This window comes from Pristiophorus japonicus, chromosome 12, assembly GCF_044704955.1.
Source record: "Pristiophorus japonicus isolate sPriJap1 chromosome 12, sPriJap1.hap1, whole genome shotgun sequence".
NCBI lineage: Eukaryota > Metazoa > Chordata > Chondrichthyes > Pristiophoridae > Pristiophorus > Pristiophorus japonicus.
In genome coordinates, this window is record NC_091988.1 from 9883374 (window position 1) to 9905366 (window position 21993).

Here is a 21993-nt window from a genome sequence, read left to right on the forward strand (position 1 = left end):
TGCTTGGGGTCTATAGTACACTCCCAGTGGTGTGATCGCCCCTTTTTTGTTCTTTAATTCAACCCATAAGGCCTCACTTGTTGATCCCTCGAACATATCATCCCTTCTCACAGCTGTAATTGTTTCTTTAATCAATACTGCGACCCCCACCCCCTCCTTTTTTACCCTCCTCTCTAACCCATCTGAAACCCCTGTAACCAGGAATGTGGAGCTGCCATACCTGTCCTTCTTTCAGCCATGTCTCAGAAAAATATATTGTCCTTGGAGTGGGTGCAGTACAGACTCACCAGAATCCATCATCATCACAGGCAGTCCGTCGGAATCGAGAAAGACTTGTTTCCACTCTTAAAAATGAGTCCTAAGGTGGCTGAACAGTCCAATACGAGAGCCACAGTCCCTGTCACAGGTGGGACAGACAGTCGTTGAGGGAAGGGGTGGGTGGGACAGGTTTGCCGCATGCACCTTCCGCTGCCTGCGCTTGATTTCTGCATGCTCTCGCAATGAGACTCGAGGTGCTCAGTGCCCTCCCAGATGCACTTCCTCTACTTCGGGCAGTCTTTGGCCAGGGACTGCCAGAATCACCAGAATCATACCAGTGCTAAAAGGGTTAGATGATGAGGATAGGTTACATAAACCGGACTTGTATTCCTTCAAGTATAGAAGATTGAGGTGTTTAAAGGAACTGGTAGGGTAGATAGAGAGAAATGTGATCTCTGGTGCTGGAGTCCAAAACAAGGGAACTCAAACTTAAAATTAAAGCTTGTCCGTTCAGGGGCGGTCCGACAATACTACTCCACACGAAGGCGTGGAAATCTGGAACTCACTTTCCCAAAAAGCTGTTGAAGCTAGGTCTATTGAAAATTTCAAAATTGAGATTGATAGATTTTTTGTTGGGCAAGAGCATTATGGGATATGGAATGGAGGCAGGTAGATAGAGTTAAGATGCAGGTCAGTCTAAATGAAGGTCAGAAAAGGCTCGAGGGGCTGAATGACTTACTTCCGTTCCTACATTCCTATTCCATTAATGACCAGTGTTTGTAATAAATATATACCTGGATCATTCTTAAGCCCCTGCTGTGTGTAAATAGGTATGCATCTTTGCAGAACTGCATGTGCTGAATCGCACCCCCACCCCCGCTAAATGCCCCAGTTATACAGCATGTAGTGGTACAGTATTGGGTACATCTCTGTCAGAGGCCAATGTTGGCCACTTTGCTGGTTCACTGGTGGTACGATTCAATTGAACATCAGATATATAGACATAGAAAATAGGTGCAGGAGTAGGCCATTCGGTCCTTCTAGCCTGCACCGCCATTCAATGAGTTCATGGCTGAACATGCAACTTCAGTACCCCATTCCTATAGAAACATAAGAATATAGATGTGAACATCGTACATCTTGATACATTTGCGGATCTATGACTGAATTTTCAAATGCTAAAAGAGCACAGAGTAGCTCTTTACACTCATCTGCAATTTAAAAGCAGTACAGAGGCAACTTCAAAATTTAAAGCAAAAACAAAGTAATTTCCTTTTCACACCCGAAACATTAATGTGCCCGTCCCCTGCACAGATGCTGCCTGAATTGCTGAGTAGTATTCTCTGTTTTTGATGCCCAGAATCTGCAGTATTTTGTTCCAAGTTTCAAGTACTGGTTTCACACAGGCCAGAGTAATTGTGTGCTGGTGTGGAACACCCCGAGCTCCTTTCACTACCAGTATAAAACTAGCAGTTTCTAAGCTATCAGTGGTGCCATTCTACATATTTGGCACTTTTGCAGAAGATTTCGCTTTGTTGATGCCAGAAGTGCATGACTGGGGCAGAAATCATTGTTGTTTTTCACCTTGAAAGATAGTTTATTATAGTTTAGTCTAAATGGAATGTTGTATTGCACACAAGTAAAATGGGAATTAGTTTGCAAACTACAGTTAAAAGTGTGATTATCTGGCTGCCTCTCTAATAGTAAATGCAATGCATGAACAAGTGATTAATGCTTTAAAACAGCAATAAGAATGTTAGCATTTAGTTTATGTATTTTGTCTTATTTTATGCAAAATTGATCCTGTCAGTTTTTACATTACTCACATATGGTACACACCATGTGACAAACTTACACCTACTCTGTATTTTTAAATGCTGGTGTTCTTATTCATAGTCCAGTCTAAGTGGCATTCCCTATTTATAGCATTAGAAAAAACATATTTCAATTGTGGTTTGGCTGTGACACTATTTACTGTATAATAGGGAATGGGAGGAATCGGATAGCGCCAGCGCAGGCACGATGGACTGAATGGCCTCCTTCTGTGCGGTACGAATGTCTATAAATAGGACTTTGTTTTGCTGTTCAGCTGCGGTACGTAGCGCATTTAATTTCCATAATTTTATTGTGGTGTTCAATTTCTTTTAATTGTTTACTTACATTTTGGCAATTTTGTATCAACCATAAAATTAGCAAACAAAAACCAATCAAGTGACAATTTTCCATTATTGAATAACCCTGAATGATGCCATGAGGTTTCCTGCTATCCTTTTTACTTGTTTCGAAACACCAAAGTTAATTTTCAGTCATCGTGGGAACTATTTAGTTCATTTTAATGTTGCAAGATTAAATTTTTTTGAGGAGGAATGATAATACCTATTAAAAGCTTACAGGTTAAATAAACAAGGCTCCTTCTAAATCTCACCATTCCCCAGTGAATCTAACTGCAGCAATCCTTTTGAAGGATGGAGTTCAGAAACGAGAGTCAGAGAGGCCAGTTTTATTGTGAAATACTCTCCCGAAACCACACTTTTCAGCTTCAGGTTTATTCAAAGGTGATAATTTCACTCTGAAAATACCAAACAGTTTTCCAAAATAGTTTATGTATTCAAATAGAAAGCATGATTTTCATCAGAATGTGAACAATGTGGTTATGGCTTTGTCCAAGTTTGCCAGCAGATGTTCAACAAAGTTAGAATATTTCACTTACCTTTTATTATTCTGCTCATGCAAAGTCCAAAATGCAATACACTTCATATATTGAAAAAAGCGACAATGTCCCTGTTGTTGATAGGTATAAACTGACTTTTGTATAACACAGTTATGAAAACCACACAAAAGACATGATAAAGATTTTGCCCTTCCTCCAGTTTTCACCATTTTTCCTTTGCTGAAATCAATGACTTCTGCTGGGTGATAGCTTCACTGGTAGCCGTAACTCTTTCACCTCACCATAGCAGCTCTCCTTCACGTGTGATACCCAATAGTTCGTGCTGGTGGGCTATGTATCCATGAGAATTCCCGATGTTGGGGAAGTCCAGCACCAGCGGTCACAGTCTAAGGATAAGGGGTAAGCCATTTAGGACCGAGATGAGGAGGAACTTCTTCACTCAGAGAATTGTGAACCTGTGGAATTCTCTACCACAGAAAGTTGTTGAGGCCAGTTCGTTAGATATATTCAAAAGGGAGTTAGATGAGGCCCTTACAACTAAAGGGATCAAGGGGTATGGAGAGAAAGCAGGAATGGGGTACTGAAGTTGCATGATCAGCCATGATCATATTGAATGGTGGTGCAGGCTCGAAGGGCCGAATGGCCTACTCCTGCACCTATTTTCTATGTTTCAATGTAATTCCGTGGCCAAGCCTAGTCCACTCACATGCAGCAGTCTCTAGAACCTGACCAGGAGCAAGAGCCCTGGCCAAATGCTTTGATCCTGGCTTGCCTGGAAATGCTAAGACCAACTGTGCCATTCCCACAGCTAGTCTGACTGACTCGCCCACATGGGCTGGAAACTGTCTGATCTGTCAAGTGAACTGACAGGGGAGGGAAAGTGATTGCACCAACTAACTGCTGTGCTGAAGTATATCAGGTGTACTTTTGTGAGACTACCACAAAATCAAGATAACATTTTTGTAATTAACTGGTGTATAGTTATCAAGAAGAATAATGAGAGAATCACTGTCAGTACCAGGTTTTTTTTTTAACTTAAATAATTACAATTCATATATATTTTGTTTAAATGTGGTTGCCAATATCATGGAAACTGACTCGATGAATTTGACAATGTGAAAGAGCTGAATTGATATGAATAAATAGTAATTAATGAAGGGATGTGCTTCATATTCAATGCACAATTGCAGCTCAGCTGTTTTGAACTTAACAGGACAGTGTGGAAATGTGTGAAAAATGCAGTGGAGATATTCTGCACGAAGCAATGTATCTTCTTTGGATGCAGTGCTGTTTGGTTAATCTTTTGTGAAAACTCCCCCAGTCCTTCAGGAGGATTGTCCAGTCAGTAGCTCAGCCATATAGACCAGGGACACTCGGGTGCAATACCCAGTGTGTTCCGATGGCTGCTCTCAGACAGAGCAGCAATTGGGGTGCAACAATTGGCCCAGCCTCCCTCAGTTAGGGAGGGGAAATTGTCTGCCGTTTTAATTTCTGATTGTGATGCAGTGACTCTGCTTGAAGTGCACATTGAGCGAAGATAGATGGTGATACTCCCATTGCTGCAAAGCACAGTAACATTCACATGAACAATGGCCACTTCATTGACCTACTGAAGGATACCTAGTGCCTGGGGAAACTGTACCCAAGGAAGAGAATAATCGCACTAGGTAGGGAGAAAATTGGCAGGGCAAAACATTCCTGTCTATTAATGGTCCGAGGTGCTTTACTATTAGATGCTTAGCCAAATTACATATTGAAGGAAGGGGGTTTGAGTTTTTGTCCTCGTGGGTTGCTGAAGTGTGCACCATAGACTTTCGGGGAACTATGTTTCCATTAATTTGTACATATCTTAAGTTGTTGAATCTACGAGATCTTGGTGCGCTGATATAGGTTTACCCACCAATGAGGCAGCAGTGATTAAAACAATCCTTGCCAAATCTCCAAGCCCACAAAATTCAAACAGGAACAGCCAGCAAATAAGAAATCGAAGTGCAAGCAGGGCTGAGGTACTCGAGGGTTCAGGGGTCACATGTGATCTCCTCGAGAACCGGCCACAGCGGTGAGGGAATATTGCTTTCCAGTTTTCCCCATTCCTGGTTTGAATGATATGGTGCCGCCAGGAAAATGACCTTCACACAAGTCAAGTGGAATTTCTTCAGATGATGAGGAAAATATATTTGCAGGCATACAGCTTCTTTACCGAGCAACAGTCTGAAGCCAGGCTGTGTGAAACTTTACATATTTCACAATCGGTCCTTGAGGGAATATATTTTTTCAAAGCTGTCGTAAAGATACAAAGACTTCCGAGGTCTTGATCTTTTAGTGAGCAGCTGTAGGTGGAACCTTCCCACCACAGTAAAATCTAGCCTCTTTGTTGCACCGGGTATATTTTGACTAGCGGGCATTTAGTTTACAAAATTTTCACTGTAAGACTTTATCTGACATTGAAGTAAAAATTAGCTGCCTGATTAAATGCTGGTTGTAAAGCCTTTGGTTTCCCTGCAATGTTTTGTTTAAAGGCCATACTGTTTTAACTCTCTCGGCGTGTGCTATCTTTGCTTCGCTTATATACTTCCTGTTCACACAGTGGGGGCTTGCGTTATTGTCTGCTGGGATAATGTCCTTAGAGACAGCTTATTAGTACCCTGTCCAGAGTGTCTGGGCGTTAGCCGAACTTTAACTTTGAAGTTGAATTTTACTTGGAGACTGCCAGCCATAAAAATGGGGCAAAGGAAACTGCACGATTGTGTGAAATGTGACTGCTCATTATATGGTTTGCTGGGTTCTTTTTCATCTCTTAATCTTGTGCATTTTATGTGGGCTGTGTATTTATTACATACATATGGATTCTTTTGGAGCTGTATCATTAACTTTGCTCACAAAGGCAAGATAATACAAAGAAAACCAAACCAAATAACCAGCATTAATCCTGTTGGTCATTTAATTTCTTTGAGATGTTGCAGAATACAGAATACTATTTTTGGCTCAAACTTTGACAGCAATGTGTATTTGGTCGACTGATGCTATGCGTAACAAAGGCAAAGAATATGCATTAACAAAGTTAAGAGCGGTGTTTTTTAAGCTGTAATGTTTAAAACCTGAGCCGTTTACAGCTGGAATACCCATCCTCAGACCAGTTTTCTGCCCTCATCCCCTGAAGGTTTCCGGGATGAGATACCACAGATGCTTCTGGTCCCTTGCCTAAATGGCCAGTGAGTATGGCTAAGCCATTCATCTGTGGAGGACATCAACAAGCTCGATCCTGTGCTTACCCAATCCTGTCCTCACCCATCATCCACATTCGCTAGACATAGACGAGTGATCAGGAATAGGAACATTCAGGAATTGAGACACGCTCCATCAATCTCTCAAACATTATTCTATTTGGAAATGCTGCTCTACAGTCAAGAGAATTGCAAGCACTGTTGCATTGGTGGTTTAGTGGGCAAAAGGCACTGCCTGGTGAGTTACTGAGCGAAGCAAACCGAAGGGTGGCAGGTTTGATCTCCAGTATGTGCTCAGGTAGCTGCCGTCAGTCGGGTCAGCAGTTCGGTCATTATAATCAGTCTCGGTGCCCTGGGGAAAGGGAATCCGACACAGTTCTTGCTCCTGGCCGTTGCCCAGTGGCCCCTGCTGGAAAGTGTGTAAATGCAGATATTGGGCGAACAAAGGTTTGCATTGGCTGTTCTCCCACCCCCATGCTTGACACCCAGCTGAAAATGAATGTGACCGAAAATAGAGTGCTCAACCCATGGAATGGAATCCCACAAAGAGTCAGCAACTTTAGCAGCTGAGTGTAGACAATGGTGTGAAAAAAGAATTGCAGGTATTGGAATTTTAAAAAAAAACATTATCTATATTTTGTTCACGTGAAAATTATGCACCTCATAATCTCAACTAAATCAACACTTTATTTGTTGATCTTTAAATCTCAATTTAAAACTAATTTGACGAACACATTGAGGTAATTTTCACTTTCACCACATGGTTGGTCATCTGACCAAGTGGACAGCCTGTCTGGTGTCGAACCTGTCTGATTTTCATCCCATTGAATTGTGTCAGGTGGTCACCCTTAATACCTCCTATCTCCTATTACAACAGTTTCTTAAACGATAAGGGGTTATAGGGAGCGGGCGGTGAAGTGGAGCTGAGTCCATGATCGGATCAGCCACAGCGGAGCAGGCTCGAGGGGCCGTATGGCCTACTCCTATTTCTTATGTTCGAGCATGACCCAGGGCTGAAACAATAAAAGTCCCCGCATTCATAAGCTCGTATTTACGACTTTGCGTTCCTCCAATCTTCACGAAGCTGGCTAATTTTGTACACATCACTGAACAGAGTCGTAAACCCAGACTTGTCACACTTTCATAACTCTTCCTAGAAGGTGTAAAGCAATGAAGCATGCTACACTGTCCCTGTTAATGAACCAACTGAATGAACCAAAATTTCCATTAGCTTAACGCCAACAAAACTGCAGCCATCCTCTGTGTCTCCCGCCAGCAACTTTCTGTTTTTGCCTGGATTCCATCAACATGCTTGACTGCCAGCTCAGGCTAGATCTGGAGATTTGGAACATTGGCTTACTGCTTGGCCCATTACTGAGCTTCCTCCCACACATCTATTTCCGTACCAAGACTGCTCTCCTCCACCCTTGTCTTTCCCCGATGCTGAAACACTAATCCATGCATTTATAACCTTAAAAACTCAATTTCTCTCATCTTCTCTGAGCCAGTCTCCACTCTGCACAAATTACCTTCGCTCACAATACTTCGGCCAGTATGCGCTCCTGTACAAAGTCCCACAATCCCCAACTCTCGCTGATCCCCCCCCCCCCACCCACCCCCCCCTTGCTCCATAGCCTGGTAAATTGATTTGATCAACCTCGTCCTCATTCCCAAATTTTTCTATGACCGTGCCACACAACAATAGCAACAACTATTTTCTTGTTGACTGCACTCGCCTGGTTCCATTCTTATCGATCCAGTCCTGGTCAGAAAAATGCAAATCTCTCCTGTCTTCCACCCTATCACAGACCTTCCATTTAGTTGTTTTCTGCAATGGCTGGTCTTCCCGCTCTAGCATCATTACCTCTGGTGTCCCCCAAGGATCTATCCTTGGCCCCCTCCTATTTTTCATCTACATGCTGCCCCTCACAGCACCTTCTCATCTGCTAGGATTAAGATAGTCTTTGTTCAATGCTCACTCTACTTCATCATTGTTGGCCGATCTGTTGGTCACTTTGCAACTCCTTCCATCTAACCACCTCCTTTCCCGTTTTCGAGATGCTGCTTTTTGATGTATTCTACCTCCCCGCCACCCGCTCGCTCCCCCATCACATCTTCTGTTTCCCCTTTATTCTCCCTACCTTGTAGCCCTTTCTCATCTGGCCTGTGAAGTGCTTTGAGAAGTTTTCTCCGTGACAAGTGCGATGGAATTTCTGTGTCCACAGTTCACTGCAGTTCAATATTTTTTTTGAATAGAAGGCGCTTTAAAGTGTGTTCACAAAATGCAAATTAATTTAATGTAAATTGTAATTGGACACTGGTTTCAGTGTATTGTGCATTCTGATGTAATTACTATGAGAACCCGACAAATTGATCATTACAGTTGAAAAAGAAATACTGGAAGATGAACAAATTTAGATTTTTCTTCAAATAAATGAAACTCAACGCAAACTCGAGGAACAGCACCTCATCTTTCGTTTAGGCATTTGACAGCCTTCTGGACTCAACATCGAGTTCAACAATTTCAGACCTTAACCTCTGCCCCTATTTTGCTCTGATGTATTTTCTGTCTCTCTCTCTCTTTCCCACGGCAGCTGATAATTATCCTGCCATTCACACCCAATCTAAACTAATCTTTTTTTTAACTTCTGCTATTACCATCTCAAGTTGGCCCATCATCCATTTTGTGTCTCGAATCTCTCCTGTCTTCCACCCTCTCACAGACCTTCCCTTTTGTTCTCTCCTCCCCTCCCCCTTTCAGTGCTCCTTAACAATTTGTTAATTTCGAACACTCTCCAGTTCTGACGAAGGGTCGCGGACATGAAACATTAACCCTGTTTCTCTCCACAGATGCTACCTGACCTGCAGAGATTTCCAGCATTTTCTGTTTTTATTCCAGATTCCAGCATCCGCAGTATTTTGCTTTTGAGTTATTATAAATGATTTTTACTGGCTGTTGAAAGGTAAGAGCATTCCTCAAAAATTAAATTAAGAAACCAATAGAGGAAAGGGATGTTTGGCAATGGTTTGCATCCTCCAGTCGAGAGCCCTGTTCTTAAAAAGGATTTGTTCACAATGTCTGCTGTCACACAAAACTGCATAAACAGTCACCACCGCTTCTAACTGTTGGAGTTACCATGATTTGTCCGCTGTAGGCAGTGGACGGTAATCATCATAGGCAGTCCCTTGGAATCGAGGAAGACTTGCTTCCACTCCTGAAGTGAGTTCTTTGGTCCAATACCAGTCCCTGTCACAGATTGAACAGATAGTCGTTGAGGGAAGGGGTGGGTAGGGAGTCTGGTTTGCCGCTTTTTCCGCTGCCTGCGCTTGATTTCTGCATACTCTCGGCAATGAGCCTCGAGGTGCTCAGCGCCCTCCCGGATGCACTTCCTCCACTTAGGGTGGTCTTTGGCCAGGGAATCCCAGGTGTCGGTGGGGATGTTGCACTTTATCAGGGTGGCTTTGAGGGTGTCCTTGTAGCGTTTCCGCTGCCCACCTTTGGCTTGTTTGCCGTGAGGGACAAGTAGCAGGGAGACAGGAGGAAGCGACCTTGTGGGACAGTAGCACAAAACTATTCTCCAACTGAACGGGAGAGTACCGAAGTGGCCGAACTAGAAAGGAAAGTGAGAGAAGAAGAAAAGCAAGCTCTCAAGCCGAGAAATGGATGAGGGATGAAAACCTGCAGCTATTGCAGCAGGATAATCTGTTAAAGGAAGGACTCCATGACTATCTGTGTCCAAAATAGTCAGCACGGTTAATAACTTATGAGTGGTGCCTTGTAATTGACTTCTTTGGTATTGGTAGTGTCAGGTGTGGCTCAGTGGGCAGCACTCTGGCCTCGGAGTCAGAAGGTTATGGATTCAAGTCCCACTTCAGGGACTTGAGCACAAAAACATCTAGGCTGACACTGCAGTGCCCTGAGGGAGCATTTCACTGTCGGGTGGTCTTGTCTTTTGGATGAGACGTTAAACCGAGATCTGCTCTCTCAAATGGACTGCTCTCTCAAATGGACGTAAAAGATCCCATGGCACTATTTTGAAGAAGAGCAGGGGAGTTCTCCCCAGTGTCCTGGCCAATATTTATCCCTCAATCAACATAATAAAAAAACAGATTATCTGGTCATTATCACATTGCTGTTTGTGGGAGCTTGCAGTGCACAAATTGGCTGCCGCATTTCTTGCATTACAACAGTGACTACACTCCAAAAATACTTCATTGGCACTTTGAGACGTCCGATGGTCCTGAAAGGCGCTATATAAATCCAAGTCTTTATTTTGACAAATAACTAGGCGATTTGTCTAATATGGGCGGCTGCCTATGTTAAGTGCGGATGGTGTATGTGCTGGGGAGTGAACATTGAAACACTTGGCAAGTGTATTTTAAAATAAGCATTTATTCCTCTGAATAACTGTAAATGCAATGTGTCTATACTATTCCGAATAGGACTTTTCCCAGAAAGGTGGTGCAAGATACTGTATGCAAGTGTCATAATCCATTAATCGGGGTTTTCCGGCTATATCTAAGTTTCTTCGATTAGGGCATTACTTTTAATATTGAATATCACTGTAACCCAGTTTTCCACAATGGAATATGACACTTCACCACATAGGTGTGAGAATATTGCTGCTATTCGTGTAATTTACAGGCACAAGAGAGTCTGCAGTATTTTTATTGTGCGTGTACAACGCTCATTTTTTTTAAAAAAAAGGTTTTCAAAAAAGTAACCTTGGGTCATGTAGTGGCACAAAGTATTGATGCTGCATCGCAGTGTGCTTTGGAGCAGCAACTGGTGGACCCGTGCCCATTTCAATTGTGCAAGTTCCAAGCCAAGCGTTACCTGACAGCGCGACAAATGGCAGGGGTCACCTCCTGAGAACTGTGATCGGAACAGCGAAAGTCTCGAAGCACAATACTTGTCGAGATGGGGGGAGTGGAATCTGAAGATTGGAAATGAGTTTTATAATTATTTGATTTTTGAATAATACTTTTGTTCCATTGTAGTAAGACTGTGGATGATTCAAGTGAGAATGCGCAGGTGTTGGGCATAGCAACTTGCATTATATATTCTCATCTTCGAGTGCACATTCTATCATCGTCTGGATTGTTCTAAGGTTTGAGCATGTTGCAAACATTTGGTTTCTTCTTTAAATTAATGAGAAACTGCAGCATTTTCATGTCAGAATATCTTGTGTTTATTCTATTGGAAGCAGTGTTAATTGGTTGGAACATTTTGTTGATTGGTCCTTCAAAGTGTCCTGTACAGGAGATATTTTGGTCCGAATGGATTTGGTGAACAAATACATATCTGTTGGGCAAATAGAGAATACGCGATGGGTACTTGTCAAACATCAGACATATTTAACGATTATTAAAGTTACAATTGTTCTCCTTGGGACAGAGAAGATTAAGAGGTGACCGAAGAGAGGTTTTCAAGATGATGAGAGGTGCAGATAGAGAAATGAATCCCTCTGGCGAGTGGGTCATAGATTCAAAAGAGAGGTCATAGATTTAAAATCATTGACAAAAGATCGAGAGAGAAGATGAGAAATTTTTTTTCACTCGGAGTTGTCGGGATCTGCGACGTTCCACCTGAAAAACTGGTGGGAGCTGATTCCATAAAGCATTTCAAAAGGGAGTTGGACAGGTACTGGAGGATGAGGAACTTTGAGTGTTAGGGACAAAAAACGGGATGTGGGACTAAACACAACTGTTATTTCAAAGGGCCAACACAGGCACGAATGGCCTCCTTCTGTCCTATAAGTTTTCTATGATTGTACAGAAACAAATGAAGCATAAAATGCCATGGGAAAAATTAATATGGATTATCAAGTAAGAATTTAAAAAAAACCTCTCGTACAAGCAACTCTCGATTATCCGCACACAGATCCAACAGGAAATTATTGTAACAGGATTTAAAATTTCAGCCCGGGAAAGCATCGGGTTTTAACTTTATAATATCAATCGCTCTAACTGAGAAATCGTTTACCCGGCATAGCCCAATCCCCGAGGGACCCAGATAATCAAGAGTTACCTGTAATTAAAAAGTTTCAAACTCAGATTGTACCATGCAGAAAGAGCTGACACAATGGCCTCTTTCTGTGCTATATCATTCCATGATTCTATAAGAAATTGATAGAAATAATTCTTAGATGGTGTAGTGTCACTGAATTCATCATTTGATTGCCTTGTGTTATTGTCACGGCGATACGATGAAGGAGGCCTAAGGACCCGTGGATCGAATGCATGCCATGTCCATTGAGTAAGAAAGCATAACCGTAGCGCTTGTGAAACAACTAACATCTCTATGCCTCGTAATATTCATACAGTGGAAACTTCATTATCCACCATAATCCCGGCTGGATTATGGAAACAGGCAAATAATTGAATGTCTCCCAATTTTGGTCTTGCACATATTGTAGAACACTATCCTAAGATATTGCTGCACTTAGGGTGGGAATGAAGATAAATGCAATACAAATAATATAAAGTGGATCTAATCTTTCTTGAGCTGTGATGTCAGCCAGAAGCAAAGTGATGTTAATCAGGTATACAGTGTGGCAGAGTCTGAAGCAAGGCTTTGTCCCTGTAAGTACTGCTGGATAATCAGAAAGCTTGGAGATTTGAAAGCTGCATGTTTCTTTTGCTGTAAATAGTCTGTTAAAATCAACACAAATCATGTGCAGTAATATCCTTTCATGGGCTGATTAATGCAACATATCATGTGAGTTAGTCCTCTGCCTCTTGGGAATTTAAAAAGCAAATGAAGATTTGATTTGAACTGAAAAGCCAAACATGGGCCTTTTAGGATATTCTGGCAGCACTTGGCCAAGAATCCAATGAAATGCTTGTTCGGGTCTGTCGACGTAGAAGGCAGAAAAGAATGATTACTTGCATTTTGAATGGTAATTTTCCTTTGACATTTGTTTGAAAAATTTCATTTTCCTTTTTGTCAACACTGAAATATAGTGAATTCAAGTTGCACTGAGATGGTTTTAAAAACCATACCATTGGGGTTCATAGCAATACTTGTTCTTGTTCTGTTATGTATGAAAACATTATAACTCTAAGACTTGCCACCAGAGTGCGCAACTGTTGGAGGCCCAATGGTCACCTGCACACCTCGTGTAAAGGAGTATAAAAGGTTGTCTGCCATGCTGCTTTGGCACTCTGGAGTTGTATTAAGAACATAAGAACATAAGAACATAAGAACATAAGAACATAAGAACATAAGAACATAAGAACATAAGAACATATGAACAGGAGTAGGCCATCTAGCCCCTCGAGCCTGCTCCGCCATTCAACAAGATCATGGCTGATCTGGCCGTGGACTCAGCTCCACTTACCCGCCCGCTCTCCATAACCCTTAATTCCCTTATTGGTTAAAAATCTATCGATCTGTGACTTGAATACATTCAATGAGCTAGCCTCAACTGCTTCCTTGGGCAGAGAATTCCACAGATTCACAACCCTCTGGGAGAAGAAATTCCTTCTCAACTCAGTTTTAAATTGGCTCCCCCGTATTTTGAGGCTGTGCCCCCTAGTTCTAGTCTCCCCGACCAGTGGAAACAACCTCTCTGCCTCTATCTTGTCTATCCCTTTCATTATTTTAAATGTTTCAATAAGATCACCCCTCATCCTTCTGAACTCCAACGAGTAAAGACCCAGTCTACTCAATCTGTCATCATAAGGTAACCCCCTCATCTCCGGAATCAGCCTAGTGAATCGTCTCTGTACCTCCTCCAAAGCTAATATATCCTTCCTTAAGTAAGGTGACCAAAACTGCACTCAGTACTCCAGGTGCGGCCTCACCAATACCCTGTACAGTTGCAGCAGGACCTCCCTGCTTTTGTACTCCATCCCTCTCGCAATGAAGGCCAACATTCCATTCGCCTTCCTGATTACCTGCTGCACCTGCAAACTAACTTTTTGGGATCATGCACAAGGACCCCCAGGTCCCTCTGCACCGCAGCATGTTGTAATTTCTCCCCATTCAAATAATATTCCCTTTTACTGTTTTTTTTTCCCAAGGTGGATGAACTCATATTTTCCGACATTGTTTTCCATCTGCCAAACCTTAGCCCATTCGCTTAACCTATCTCAATCTCTTTGCAGCCTCTCTGTGTCCTCTACACAACCCGCTTTCCCACTAATCTTTGTGTCATCTGCAAATTTTGTTACACTACACTCTGTCCCCTCTTCCAGGTCATCTATGTATATTGTAAACAGTTGTGGTCCCAGCACCAATCCCTGTGGCACACCACTAACGACCGATATCCAACCCGAAAAGGACACAAACTCTCTGCTTTCTGTTAGCCAGCCAATTCTCTATCCATGCTAATACATTTCCTCTGACTCTGCGTACCTTTATCTTCTGCAGTAACCTTTTGTGTGGCACCTTATCGAATGCCTTTTGGAAATCTAAATACACCACATCCATCGGTACACATCTATCCACCATGCTCGTTATATCCTCAAAGAAGTAAATAAGTTAAACATGATTTCCCCTTCATGAATCCATGTTGCGTCTGCTTGATTGCACTATTCCTATCTAGATGTCCCGCTATTTCTTCCTTAATGATAGCTTCAAGCATTTTCCCCACTACAGATGTTAAACTAACCGGCCTATAGTTACCTGCCTTTTGTCTGCCACCTTTTTTAAACAGAGACGTTACATTAGCTGCTTTCCAATCCGTGGTACCTCCCCAGAGTCCAGAGAATTTTGATAGATTATAACGAATGCATCTGCTATAACTTCCGCCATCTCTTTTAATACCCTGGGATGCATTTCATCAGGACCAGGGGACTTGTCTACTTGAGTCCCATTAGCCTGTCCAGCACTACCCCTAGTGATCGTGATTATCTCAAGGTCCTCCCTTCCCACATTCCCGTGACCAGCAATCTTTGGCATGGTTTTTGTGTCTTCCACTGTGAAGACCGAAGCAAAATAATTGTTTAATGTCTCAGCCATTTCCACATTTCCCATTATTAAATCCCCCTTCTCATCTTCGAAGAGAACAACATTTACTTTAGTCACTCTTTTCCGTTTTATATATCGGTAAAAGCTTTTAAAATCTGTTTTTATGTTTTGCGCAAGTTTACTTTCGTAATCTATCTTTCCTTTCTTTATTGCTTTCTTAGTCATTCTTTGCTGTTGTTTAAAATTTTCCCAATCTTCTAGTTTCTCACTAACTTTGGCCACCTTATACGCATTGCTTTTTAATTTGATACTCTCCTTTATTTCCTTGGTTATCCATGGCTAGTTATCCCTTCTCTTACTGCCCTTCTTTTTCACTGGAATATATTTTTGTTGAGCACTATGAAAGAGCTCCTTAAAAGTCCTCCACTGTTCCTCAATTGTGCCACCGTTTAGTCTGCGTTTCCAGTCTACTTTAGCCAACTCTGCCCTCATCCCATTGTAGTCCCCTTTGTTTAAGCATAGTACGCTTGTTTGAGACACTACTTCCTCACCCTCAATCTGTATTATAAATTCAACCATACTGTGATCACTCATTCCGAGAGGATCTTTTACTAGGAGATCGTTTATTATTCCTGTCTCATTACACAGGACCAGATCTAAGATAGCTTGCTCCCTTGTAGGTTCTGTAATATACTGTTCTAAGAAACAATCCCGTATGCATTCTATGAATTCCTCCTCCAGGCTACCCCGTGCGATTTGATTTGACCAATTGATATGTAGGTTAAAATCCCCCATGATTACTGCCGTTCCTTTTTCACATGCCTCCATTATTCCCTTTATTATTGTCCACCCCACCGTGAAGTTATTATTTGAGGGCCTATAAACTACGCCCACCAGTGACTTTTTTCCCTTACTATTTCTAATCTCTACCCACAATGATTCAACATTTTGTTCATTAGAGCCAATATCATCTCTCACAACTGCCCTGATATCATCTTTTATTAACAGAGCTACCCCACCTCCTTTCCCTTCTTGTCTATCTTTCCGAATTGTCAGATACCCCTGTATGTTTAATTCCCAGTCTTGGCCACCCTGCAACCACGTTTCTGTAATGGCCACCAAATCATACCCATTTGTAATGATTTGTGCCGTCAACTCATTTACTTTATTTCGAATGCTGCATGCGTTTAGGTAGAGTGTTTTAATACTAGTTTTTAAACCATGATTTTTAGTTTTAACCCCTCCTGCAGCCCCTTTATATTCATACATATTGTCCCTTCCTATCACCTTGTGGTTTTCACTTACCCCAGTGCTACTCTGCTCTGTTGCCTCCTGCCTTTTGCATTCTTTCTTAGGGTCCGGTTCATCTGAGCTCTCACCCACTCTAACTAGCTCAGAGCCCTCTCCTGGGTTCCGAATACTCCTCGCATTGAGGCACCGAGCTTTCGTGCTTGCCTTTTTATTACACTTTGACCCTTTAGAATTTTGCTGTACAGTGGCCCTTTTTGTTTTTTGCCTTGGGTTTCTCTGCCCTCCACTTTTGCTCATTTCCTTTCTGTCTTTTGCTTCTTTCTCCATTTTGTTTCCCTCTGTCTCCCTGCACTGGTTCCCATCCCCCTGCCATATTAGTTTAACTCCTCCCCAACAGCACGAGCAAACACTCTCCCTCGGGCATTGGTTCCAGTCCTGCCCAGGTGCAGACCGTCCGGTTTTTACTGGTCCCACCTCCCCCAGAACCGGTTCCAATGCCCCAGGAATTTGAATTCCTCTCTGCTACACCACTGCTCAAGCCACGTATTCATTTGAGCTATCCTGCGATTCCTACTCTGACTAGCACGTGGCACTGGTAGCAATCCCGAGATTACTACTTTTGAGGTCCTACTTTTTAATTTAGCTCCTAGCTCCTTAAATTCTTCTCGTAGGACCTCATCCCTTTTTTTACCTATATCGTTGGTACCAATGTGCACCATGACAAACTGGCTGTTCACCCTCCCTTTTCAGAATGTCCTGCACCTGCTCCAAGACATCCTTGACCCTTGCACCAGGGAGGCAACATACCATCCTGGAGTCTCAGTTGTGGCCGCAGAAACGCCTATCTATTCCCCTTACAATTGAATCCCCTATCACTATCGCTCTCCCACTCTTTTCCCTGCTCTCCTGTGCAGCAGAGCCAGCCCCGGTGCCAAGAACTTGGCTGCTGCTGCCCTCCCCTGATGAGTCATACCCGTCAACAGTACTCAAAGCGGTGTATCTGTTTTGCAGGGGGATGACCGCAGGGGACCCTTGCACTGCTCTTCCTGCTGGCCCTTCCATAACCTATCTGGCTGTGGACCCTTCACCTGCGGTAAGACCAACTCACTAAACGTGCTACTCACGTCATTCTCAGCATCGTGGAGAGACTACGGTCACATCAGTTTAAGCTCACAGAACTCAGTCTTGTGGAGTTATTCTAAATATAACATGTTCCATTTTATATTATTTCACAGGTAAAATGCTGACACTTCATTTAGCTTGAAATGACGAGAAGAAGTTACAGAAATGTGATCAGTCACATAAAACCAATGCAGAAAGAATATATTCTTCCCCACCACTGGGCCGATAACTTTTCTGGCAAACTGCAAGTACAATGCAATGCACCGTCTGTTTGAGCAATTAAATGAATGTAATTACTGTTACATGAACATTTGGCCTCAATGTTTCATTCTGCAGGTGATTTAAGCAAGTCCTGAGTTAAACAAGCGTTCCTCCATGCATATTCTTAGTGTAATGTTCTCCCGATACTGTAGCCAAGTACTCAATGTTCCAAACAATCTTTAAATACTGTTTTGACATTTTGACTTGCTCTCAGCAGTGATTATATTATGCCATCAAACCATCAGCTCGACCCACTTCAACCGTGAGAGGTCTGAACGTTCTCGTGTGTAATTTAGAACTTGTTCAGACAAGCACATGGCTTATATTAACAAAGATATTAGAAGTAAAACACTCCCAAAATGTAATTTACTATTTCCAAAGCAGCATATTGCTTAAATTTGATTGGATTGACTTTCAAAATTGCTAAATGTTGTAGCACTGACTCATTGTTTCCGTACTTGATATAAAACCCTGCAGGAATCCTTGTTGATGCCAATTACCTTGAAAGATCAGCTTGACCCTGATCACTCGGCTGATAAGGCCCAGCATAAAATCACATGCTGAGATCAAGTACCACAATATCGAGTGTATAAGCTGCACTTTAGTGTAAGGTCTATTTTGTCATTTAGTCAAAATGTCACATTCAAAAATACAGAAATGATCATTTGTAAATATGCAGCAGTGTATTGGGAGTCCAGCAATCAACCTGAAATGCTCTGCTGTTTCTTTAGAGCACGGTCTCAAGCTGGGTAAATATTCCTCTTGTCTACATTACATTTGTGTTTAAGATCCTTTTTTATGTTGAAATATACACTGAGTTGTAAGTGATATGCTGCAGTTTATAGTGTTAATTAATTTAGGGGAACATCATTGGATTTAGTGAGGGAATCGTTTACTGTTTCAGACTTGGTCTCAGCAAATTCAGCATTCCATAAACTCAAATCCAACAGTATCCTGCAAATTGGACCCAGTTTTGGGTACTGGAATAGCTCTGAATTCTCACACAACAGGTAGCTAAAATGTGGCATTAACCCTATGAAGCACTCAGGATCAAAGTAAATTAAACAGTCTGACATTAAATACTGTACCTTAAACCCCAACAAGTCCAACTGCTCGTGTCACTAGGATCAACATGTCTGTCGGAGTTTGGGGGTCACCAAAGCTCTGCAGCAGCTGCTGGTCAAATAAAGGAGGAGATAAAATAACATTCGAGAGTGGTACTGGGGAAGGTGAGTAGATGCATCAACGATATTACTTCTCACCAATATGGCAGTTATATGAGCCTGAATCCAGGCTCAGCTTGGCCCAACCCCAAAGCAAAAAGGAATGACAACAACTTGCATTTATATAGCGCCTTTAACATAATAAAATGTCCCAAGGCCCTTCACAGGAGTGATAGCCGATACAATTTGGCACCGAGCCACATAAGGAGATATCAGGACAGGTGACCAAAAGCTTGGCCATAGAGTTAGGGGCCAAAATTGCCCTTTTCCTTAAGGCCCCTTGACACCGGAAATCGACGGCCGCGCTGCGGAGCGCAATGGCCGCCGACGTTGGTGTAATGGCCGCCATTATCAAAATTCCGCTCCCGTGTTATCCCAGCGGTGACCCGCTCCTCCCTCCTGCTCCGCTGCTGCCGATCCGTGTTAAGTGTGTCATCACAGTGTGCACCGCCGATCTACCCCTCCGATCGTGGTCCAGTGAGGCTAAGGCCTTCTGCAATGGCAGTGCAGCTCTCCTTAAAGGGGAGGATGCACTGCCGGCAAGTTTTTTTTTGTCGGCTGACTGCCAACAATTATGCCCCCCGGGTTTGGCTGGGCCGCCAACAGGCAGCAGGGCATCCCCTCTTGGGTGCCAGGCCGCTGGCCCGGCCGAAACCCTCCCTGGTGGCCCAATGGACTGAAGTTGAAAAATTGCGGAGGCTCTCCCCTTTAAGTGAAGGGGAGAGCCGTGGTGATGTGGCGATGTGGCGCCGTGGTGATGTCATCGCGGCGACCACTCCACACTGCCCCCAACCTCCGCCCCTCAGGTGTTGCCACTGTCGCATAGCCGCCCCCATTAAGAGTGACTTCGGGATCTGAATTTTAAAAAGCAACAAAGAGTGGAATTTTGCTCAAGAGGGGCGACCTCAGCCACCGCTGTGGTAAAAACCATTGAACCTGGGTGTGTGCGGCCCGTTTCAGACAGGGGGCAGTTTCGGCCCCTTAGGTTTTAAGGAGCATCTTAAAGGAGCAGAGAGAGGTAGAAAGCCTAAGAGATTTAGGGAGGAAATCCCAGAGCTTTAAGGCCCACGCAGCTGAAGGCATGGCCGCCAATGGAATGGTGAAGGAAATTGGGGATACACAAGAGGCCAGAATTGGAGGAGCACAGAGATCTCGTAGGGTTATAGAGTTGTAGGGCTGGAGGGAGTTACAGAGATAGGGAGGGCAGAAGAATTTGGAAACAAGGATGAGAATTTTAAAGTCGAGACGTTGCCGGATCGGGAGCTAATGTAGGTCAGCGAGCGCAGGGGTGCTGGGTGAACGGGATTTGGTGCGGGTTAGGACGTGGGCAGCAGAGGTTTGGATGAACTCAAGTTTATGAAGGGGTGCAAGGTGGGAGGTTGACATGGAGAGCAATGTTAAGCTGCGTGGTCACACAGCGGGTCTGGAGGTCCCTTGCAGGCTGGCTCACCAGCTTTTAAATGGAAAAACTGCTCATGCGCAGACATTTTTAATGGGCTGCCCATTAAAGGAGCCATGCACCCCAAAAAAAATTAGAGGGAACATTACAGGAGAGCATTGGAATAGCTGAGTCTTGAGGTAATAATAGCTGAGGGTTTCAGCTGCAGACGAGCTGTGGCAGGGGCGGAGATGATCGATATTACAGACGGTCTTGGCGATATGGGGTCAGAAGCTTAGCTCAGGGTCAAATAGGATGCTAAGGTTGCGAACAGTCTGGCTCAGCCTCAGACAGGGGGAGGGGGATGGAACCAGTGGTTAGTGAATGGAGTTTCTGGCAGGGGCCTAAGACAATGGAGGGGAAATTGAAGTCGGAGGCTTATTTTGTACTAGGCCACCGACCCGAAAAATATCTACGAAAGTACCTGGTGGTCCCAGAGGAATGTAGGATCCCGGTCGGAGGCCGAGATTCGCTGAGCAGTGCACGGGGAGATGTCTTCGAGGTACGTACGTACAAGCTGGAGTCATGTGGGCCTGGACCACCAATCACTATGCAGTATTCTCATTGATAAAAATGGTAGTTCTGTTTGTACAGACTCCCATTATTATCAATGAGAAAAAAAACCCTAAAACACCGAGTCACAGCATAATAAATAAATAAAACACATCACATATTTAAAATTCACTGAAATTAAATGTCGTTGTTTTAGAAAAACTATATATCGGGAGAATTTTTTTTTAATATGTTTTAATCATGTCAAAAATAAACTTACCTTAATGGACAGGGTTTTTAATATAAAAATGAGTGTTTAAATTAAATTTTTATATGTTGTGTGGTAAAAGTGAGCTATGCGCCTGTTTTTACCAGGCGTAAAAATTTGAAAGACATTCGCTGGGCATGAGTTGGGCAAATAGCCCGATCTCTCCCGCACGGATGTTCTTCTCCTGGGGATGTGGAGGATCTGTCAAGAGAACCTTGGCAGATCGGAAAAGCCGGTTTTCTGCGCATGTGCATCGCGCCCTGAGGACTGGCTTTTGCGAGACCTCGCCGGGTCCGTCCGTACCGACCCAGCGAGGCAGGAATATCCGGCCCAATGGTTTCGGTCTTTTCAATATTTAATTGGAGAAAATTTCTGCTCATCCAATACTGGATGTCGGACAAGCAGCATGACAAATCAGACGCAGTGGAGGCATCGAGAAAGGTGGTAATGAGGTAGAGTTGGGTGTCATTAGCGTACATGTGAAATGAGATTCCTTGAGGTGGTAGTCTCACTCTCCGGTGCTTCAGCATCCATTCAGGTCATGACCAATCAATTTATAATCCATAGCTTTTAACTTTAGTGCAAAGCCAAAACTGCAGCACAACACATCAATGCGGGACACTCTTTGTAACCTGTACACCAGAAATTCTCCCAATCTATTCTGGTGCCAAACGCATTACTTGAGCACACCAATTGTTGGCTCTGTTATTGCTCTCGTGTTGCCTTGCCTCATGTTATATCTTCATTCAGCCGGGGTGCGAGGGTTCTGCTATTTGGACAGAGTACCCCTTGCCCTGCAACAGTCAGCCCCCTGTGACTTGCTCATGTTGCTCAAAGAGTGGGGGAAATAGCAGACTACAAGAGTGTG